Source organism: Amphiprion ocellaris, chromosome 13 (genome assembly GCF_022539595.1).
Source record: "Amphiprion ocellaris isolate individual 3 ecotype Okinawa chromosome 13, ASM2253959v1, whole genome shotgun sequence".
NCBI classification, from domain to species: Eukaryota; Metazoa; Chordata; class Actinopteri; family Pomacentridae; genus Amphiprion; species Amphiprion ocellaris.
In genome coordinates, this window is record NC_072778.1 from 16,571,839 (window position 1) to 16,579,427 (window position 7,589).

The window sequence follows — 7,589 nt, forward strand, 5'->3', positions numbered from 1 at the left end:
TACAGAGCAAAATCTACAGTTATGGGAGGTTGTGAGACTGTGTATAGACTTCATCTTGTTATGCTCGAATAAAAGGAAAATGATTAAGTGACATATGCACACGATAAGGGCTGAGCACACAGGAAAAACAAATTTTCCCAGAAGATGGCTGAACGCTGGAGAGACTTAAATGTACAATGTTTTAAATTACGCAGCATAAACAGTACAGATTTATGCACTGCTGCTCTATGAGTTCAGATGTACGAGGATACTTCAAAATGTTCTCTGCCTCATAATGAGCATAACTCCCATTTTGGGACATAACTGTGTGCTATAAAGCTTTATACTACTATCCACAGAAACTCTAGTGTTTGAAGCAATCCAAGAAAAAAAGGGAGGAAAGTTTGAGCTGGTGTGCTGTTGCTCCAGGACAATGTGCTTGTCCACACAGCAAAAGTGGCAGAAGCAGCCAGATGCGGCTTTGAACTGTTGCCCCATGCACCTTATTCTCCCGGCATGGCACCCTCTGACTTCTACGTGTTTATCAAACTAAAATCCCTCTTGTGTGGCCGCCATTTTCAGAGCTATGATGCACACTGCTGAAGAGCATTTTGAGGTTCAAGATGTGAGCTTCTTCTGAAGGGATAGCAAAGCTTAACATCTGTGGACCAAGTGCATTTCAATTAAAAGAGACTATGCTGAAAAATAATGCAAGAACAATCTTTCTCCTGTGACAGTTGAACTAGATACAGTTGTGTATGTGCGTGAATATATACAGACGTACACATTAGGAAACCAGAATGATTAAAGGTATGTTGCACAAAAATATTCAGCTTTTGTAGAAACTAAGGCATAGTTTTGGATAACATCTGCAATCTATCCTAATTCATGAACTCGATGAAGCACTTCATTTTCCTGTCGCTTATTTGGTTTGAGTCTGCAACGCATGTGTTTGTTTACAAGGAGGATGGATGACTCAAGGATGGGGAAATTACAAGCTCTCAATAACAAGTTCTTTTGTAAATTTGTTGTTCCTTTTATTGGGGTTCTGGATATGAAGCGGTTTTCTTTTACCATAGATTAATGCTCATAAAGATGGTGCCTGAGGTGAGAAACATTACCAATGACGTTGCACTTCTTGGTATTAGATCCAAACAATCTTGCGACAGCCTCTTGACGGCCTTGTTCTCACATACTAGGTGGCTGAGTGTCACACAGCTGTGTAGCTACATGGAAAAGCTGAACTGCACGGAAAAGGAAAACTACACCTGCCTGTAGCAGAAACCAGACTTTTAAACAGATCACAGAGAAAGCCGATATCATTTCCTAATTTTAGATTTTCTATATTTTAGGTAATCATTTAGTCATCTCCTGACTTCTGAATGGGTGCTAACATCACTTAAAGTTGAAAGAAAAATATATGTTTTTTTAATTTTGACTTTCTTAACGTGTTTGTATGGTGTGAAGAGAAATAAGCAGTTACAGCTACGCAGTTCCAACTGTAATGTACCAATGATCGTCTCAAAAACATGGATTTGAACAGTCATGGACTGAAGTTACAAACCTGAGTAAACAGTTCTTTTATGGCGGAACTTTCTGTATCATTACTCCTCTACAGAATCAATCTACCTTAACCTAGTATGATTATATTACTCCAATATTACAACTTTCCATTGTGTAGTGTAGGTGAGCTGGTGTGCTCGAGTTGCAGAGTGGGTATGGGTGGGTATAAAAAGAGGCAGGGTCTACTTAGATGTTCACATTTAAGTGATTTTAAGGTAAGAATGGATTCGTGGATTATTTTTCTGTAAAATATTAAGTGATAAATTCCATGCAAAGAGATGAGTTTTTAGGTGTTAAATCAACACAGATAATCCAATACTTCAGTGTATGATTAAAAAACTGGCAATCTAACAACATTCCCCCTAGTCTTAGCTACATTTTGTGTTTACCAGTACTGGTAATTAGAAAATGTTAACCTGTGAACATTTTAAACTGAGGTTCTAAACATATTTGCTTGTTAGAGTTTAGCTCAACTGTGTTCACTGAGCCACCCGCTACAAAATGTGTAATTCACGTGTACAAAAGCCATGCAACTCACTTCAATGGAAAATAATGATTTTTTTAAAAAAGTTTATTTCTTACTGCATATTCTATATAGAAGGATGCATTTTATTTGGAAGCCAGATGGAAGATTTCTCCACAAGTCTCCCCTCATTTGTACATTTTTTTTTTCATCCTTAAGCTTTAGATTGTTTTGGCTACTTGAGACAACCATCTCTTCCATCTCCCATCTGTCCCCTGTCTGCAGCGTCACAAGTGGCTGAGTTTCAACAACTGGCCTGTGACTGGCTGGTACAAGTTGCTGTGACATACCACAAGTTTCAGTGATTCATTTAAACATTCATTCTTGAATGGCACAATCCATCTCCGGGAACTCTGACGATGTTTCTGTCTTCCATATGTTTTAACATTTTCAGCACGTTAGTAGCTATTCGGTCATTTATCCGGTTTTATATGTTTATTTCCCATCATAAAGCATATTAAAATAACTCGGGACAGTTTTTATGACAATAATAATGTGCAATGGTGACTGTGAGTGAGAGAGTCTGAAATAAACAGAAACATTTCAACAGACATTTTGGGACTCTTAAAGTCTGTCTATCATTGTTTAGAGAGCGACACTAAGTGCTCAGATGATATAGAGAGAATCTGACAAGCTTGTGTGCTATTTGTATGTGTGAGCTCATACTTGTGTGGGAAACATTACATCAGACAATGAAAGAGCTCATCTCATGTTCAAATAAGGACAGATGAATTGACAGAGAGGAATACAAACCAGTATTTGCTTACTAGTCTGTTTAAAGGATCCTCATTAACTGAATGCCACAGCAATCAGCTAACCTTTTTCAGTGAAATATTTACAGGAACCAGAAACAATGTGCGGTTTTCAGTTTAATTAGATTGTCTCTTGTGCTTTATCTGTGACTGTCGAAGCTATATAGAGAGAAGAACCAAGACTCTACACCTTTTGTTAAATGTCATTTCTTTATAATTTAACTTTATAAATAATGTTATATCCCATATAACCCAAATGAATACAGTTTATATGACTTGTAGTAAGCAACTTTAAACCAATCCTATAGAGTGTACATATATATATATTAAATATTTTACAGTGTGGTGCCAGTGACTGATTTTGATCAGTCATACTCATGATCCTCTGGAGGTGGTTCCTTTCCGGATGTACATCTTAACACACCTCTCAGGTGAAATCAAGCACATCACAGGTGTCCGACACGTAACTGCGTAAAGATTATACCACAGATATGGTTCACTGTTTTGTCTCCATTGGTTTTGATGGGTGAACTATTGAATAGATTTATCGAAAGCGGGCAGCATCACTGAGGAGAATGTAATTTGTGGTTTCTGTTGTCAGTGGCGGGTTAATGTGCTGAAGTTTTTTACAAACTGTGATTCCAAGGTCCCTGAGGTATAAAGGAAGCCATACAGCGTGAGTCACACACAACTCGAGATAATGACTTGCCTGCCAGTGCAGATTCCCTCTCCCACCATCACAGCATGTTTGAGCACGCAGCTGGACATGTATCAGACAACCTGCACGTATCACCACCACCATAAAGGCACCATCGAAATTTCACCATCGCATCTTTACATAAACAGAATGTCCTTATTTCATCCCAATATAATCATTTACAGCAGTAATTCCCCTCAGCTATTTGTTTAGCTAGTTAAAACAACAGCGCTTACTTTTACATTCAGTCAGCCTCAGTCATGTGTGACCTAATCAAACTCAGAAATGTGTGGGCCTCATTCCATCTCCTACCCACACCTCTCTAAGGATTTAAGCTATTTCAGCTCAAACAGGAAGCACTACTATTGGCTAGACCCCCGTGACATTTGACCCCCTCTTCACTGAGCAGGAATCCCAGGGTGCTCTTATAACCCGACCCTGTGAAGTTGTGCGAGCTGCTATTTTCAGTTTGAGGAAACAGATCGGACTGTTCGGTCTTACTGATCCTCAAAGAGCTAATTAGAAACAGGACTGCGATGATGTAGCGGCTTCGTCTTATGTCAAGACCCCACATTCCTAACCCCACTAAATAAGGCTTTTATTTTTTGTTCTTCTATGTATCTGCTTTTAAATCTATATTAAGTTTCCTGATGTATTTGCAGTCCTCATGTATAATGTGTTATTGATTTCTCAGTGTGGTATTGTTGCGGAATGTACAACCGGCTTCTGGAATTATTTGTCATTTGTATTGTAATAATGTAAGAAATCCTCCTACAACATGAAGGAGTTTAATTTCCACCTCACTGAAGTGAAATTCCATGGATGGTGATATTAACATGGAAGCAGTCCTACAGAGTGTAAGTTGTATGTGAGTGGAAATTGGGTTAGATTGGATGAGAATAAATATTTAGAGTACATACTAATGGTCAAAGCACATCACAAAACTGCAAAATGATCTTATTCTATTTCATGTGAAAATATACACTGAAGTACTTTCCCTTGACTGTTCCTGAATCTTGCCTCTCAAATTGGCAACATCAGTGTTTTCTTTTAGACATTCGTGAAAACTTTTTTTTGCCATAAAATCTTCTCTTAATTGGTTTTATTGTGGTTATTGTATTTTGTTCTTGTATATTTTACTATGTCTGTCTGCTTTTTTAAAAATAAAAATTATCCTACGTGTTATATTTTTTTAAATGTTGCTCTTTTTTTATTTCTGGTGTTTGGACTGCTGTCCAACTTGTATCTTAATGTCTGCTTTGTGCAGCATTTTAAACTATGTTTGAGAAAGGAGCTATACAAATAGTTTGTTAGTTTAGAAAAAGATTTTTAGGTGGTGAATACAAATATGTTTTTTGTGTGAAGGTACAACACCAGGACTATGAAATTGAAGCAGCTAAATTGATCTTTTTTTGCTGTTTTTAACAATGTATGACTGCATTTTTACTACTGACATGTCAAAATGTTTTCAGTGAATAAGAACTGTGTCTTAATTAAAAATATGACACAACTTTAGTGTTGACATTGAGGCAAACACAAATAAACTGGCTAGGTGAAGTCTATTGAACTGTAACATTAAAAACAAACTAACTACACTGAATGACAGCTGCTGAGTAACTTCCAACCTTTTTCTTGTCCTGACAAGCTTGAACAACCTGTTACACAGAGTTGTAGCTCCCCTTAGTGGTGAATGCTTTGCACTTGCAGTGGTCTAAAAAGTACTTTAGTTGAAGAAGAGTGATGTCGAAACTTAGTACAACCAGACTGTTAAAGGACAACAATTTGAGGTATTTGTTATTCATGTAAGTATTCCCATTTGACACTTTTTCTCAGTACAATACTTTTTAGATGAAAACATTGTACTTCTCACATCAACATAACTCCATAACAGGCAGCAATTGATAATTTGCAGTGAAATATTTTACATACAAAACATTTAATAGATTCCTAAAATAAAATAAATTATATGATAATGTCACAAGCTGTAACATTATCATATAGCCTCACCACATATTTATATTACAATACACTGAAAACAGTCATTGTTTTGAACGACTGCTTTAGAGTTTGATATTTAAAATGCATTTTTATGAAGATTATTTGAGGCCAAACAATACAGGTTAAAATTATTGTTTTTATGCACTGTTTGATTTTAATATTGTTGTGCTTTAGTAACATCTCGTCTTTCCCACTAATGGAAAGAAAACATCCAAAATACACATGTAGGTGTTTATTTTACAACACTTGGTGTATTTGGTCTGTACTTTTCAATTATATTACATAACATTAAAGGCTGTACTCTGAGCCAGAAATCTCCACTTAGGTAACACCAAAAGTTCCAGTTTTATTCCTAGCTATGAGTATTCATAAGGTGTCTAGAGGGGATTGTGCATAAATCACTATTAATAATCAAATAATTATTATTGTCGTGATTAAATAAAAATAACAATTATAATCTTTATTTCTATAGCACCTTAAGGAATTTTACAAAATAAGAGCAACAATGAAATAATAATAATTGCCCTTTAAACTGATTTATTGACTTTGCTAATGATTTATTGGTAAAGCCGATGAATAAGTAAAAAGCTCAGCTTTTTACTTATTCAATACTGAAAACACTTGAAATACTAAAAAATCCTTGTCTTATTGTAAGAAATCCACTCTGAGTTTCACGGTGATGTGTGTTAAAATGTTACTCTATTCAACTGGACTGTCTGTCTTCAGGCTAAGAATGTCAAATTAAAGGTAATAATAAGTGATTTTACATCATAGTAGGCTATCAGAGATGTGGGTGAGATGTGAATGCGGTCCCTACTGAGATCTCACTGCCCTCTGCAGATCAAATAGATCACGTTCACTCACTGAAACTCTGATGTCCAAGTTTCAGTGAATGCACTAGGGCACCTGTGTGCAAGTGAAGGCAACACCGATGACTGTAACAGCTGTATGTACCAACAGGGGCTGTGTTGTCATCTATTAAATCTTACAGTTTGCACTTTTAGTTGACCAAGCAACACAGAGATCTCAAATCATTACCAAGATGTGAAGTTTAGCTTGTTGCTTCCAGCTGTTTGTAGGAATTCTTCTTCTGAGTTTATCAGATACCTCAATCAGACAGCAGCAGGATCCATGAGTGTCTGCAAAGTGAGAGAGATAAACATTTACGCACAACACAGGAATAACTTAATCAGTTAGTTAAAAAATATTTCTGGCATGGAGATAGGTTAAGTCAGGGTCTAACAGTAAATAACAGTTTACTTTTCCTCATTTTGGACAAGTGAGCTGTCACACATCTTGAATTACTAGTGACACAGCTGGATATTACTTAACAGCAGAAATCTGAGCCACCAAAATGTTTTTCTATCATTTCAAGTTTTTTGTTTGTTTGCTTTGTTTTAAGTAGAGACTTTTTTCCTCTTACAGCAGGACATTTGCTGCAATAACATTATATCTATATACATGCCAATGGATGCATCACAATTCTCTCTCATCATTAAAATATGACAACAGTTATGCGGTTAGATGAATCATCATCACAGATGGATAGAATATTCTGTATTAAACTCATAAATAAAGTATGGATGTTTTGCCTATGGATGAACTTTCTCCCTCTGATACGCTGCAGCATTTATTGTAATAATAAACCTTCACTGTTAAATAAGATGCTAAAGCCCAACAGTATGGGATGTCTTAACTCTAAAGACCTTGTGACATTCCAGAAATTGGTATTAACCGTAGCACAATAAAGCATCTGTGGACCAATAATTCTGAAGTACATGACTACAGTAATACAAGTATTTTCCTGTGTGCTTGAACTAAAAGCATCCTGTTTAGGGTCCTATCACAAACTTCGTAAATCATCAGATTATTTCTCCTCAATCACTGAATGCTTTAAGCTTATTTTTTTATGTATAGAAAGAGGAACAGCAGGATGGAAAGCAGAGACCTTCGGTGCTGAATAAAAGTAACAGTATGTGATGTCTTAACTCCCCTATTGTTTTCAACTAACCTCCACATTACAGCATAATACAATTCATTTTTGTCCCAAGACTAGTTATCCAGAGGAGGCGCCCCT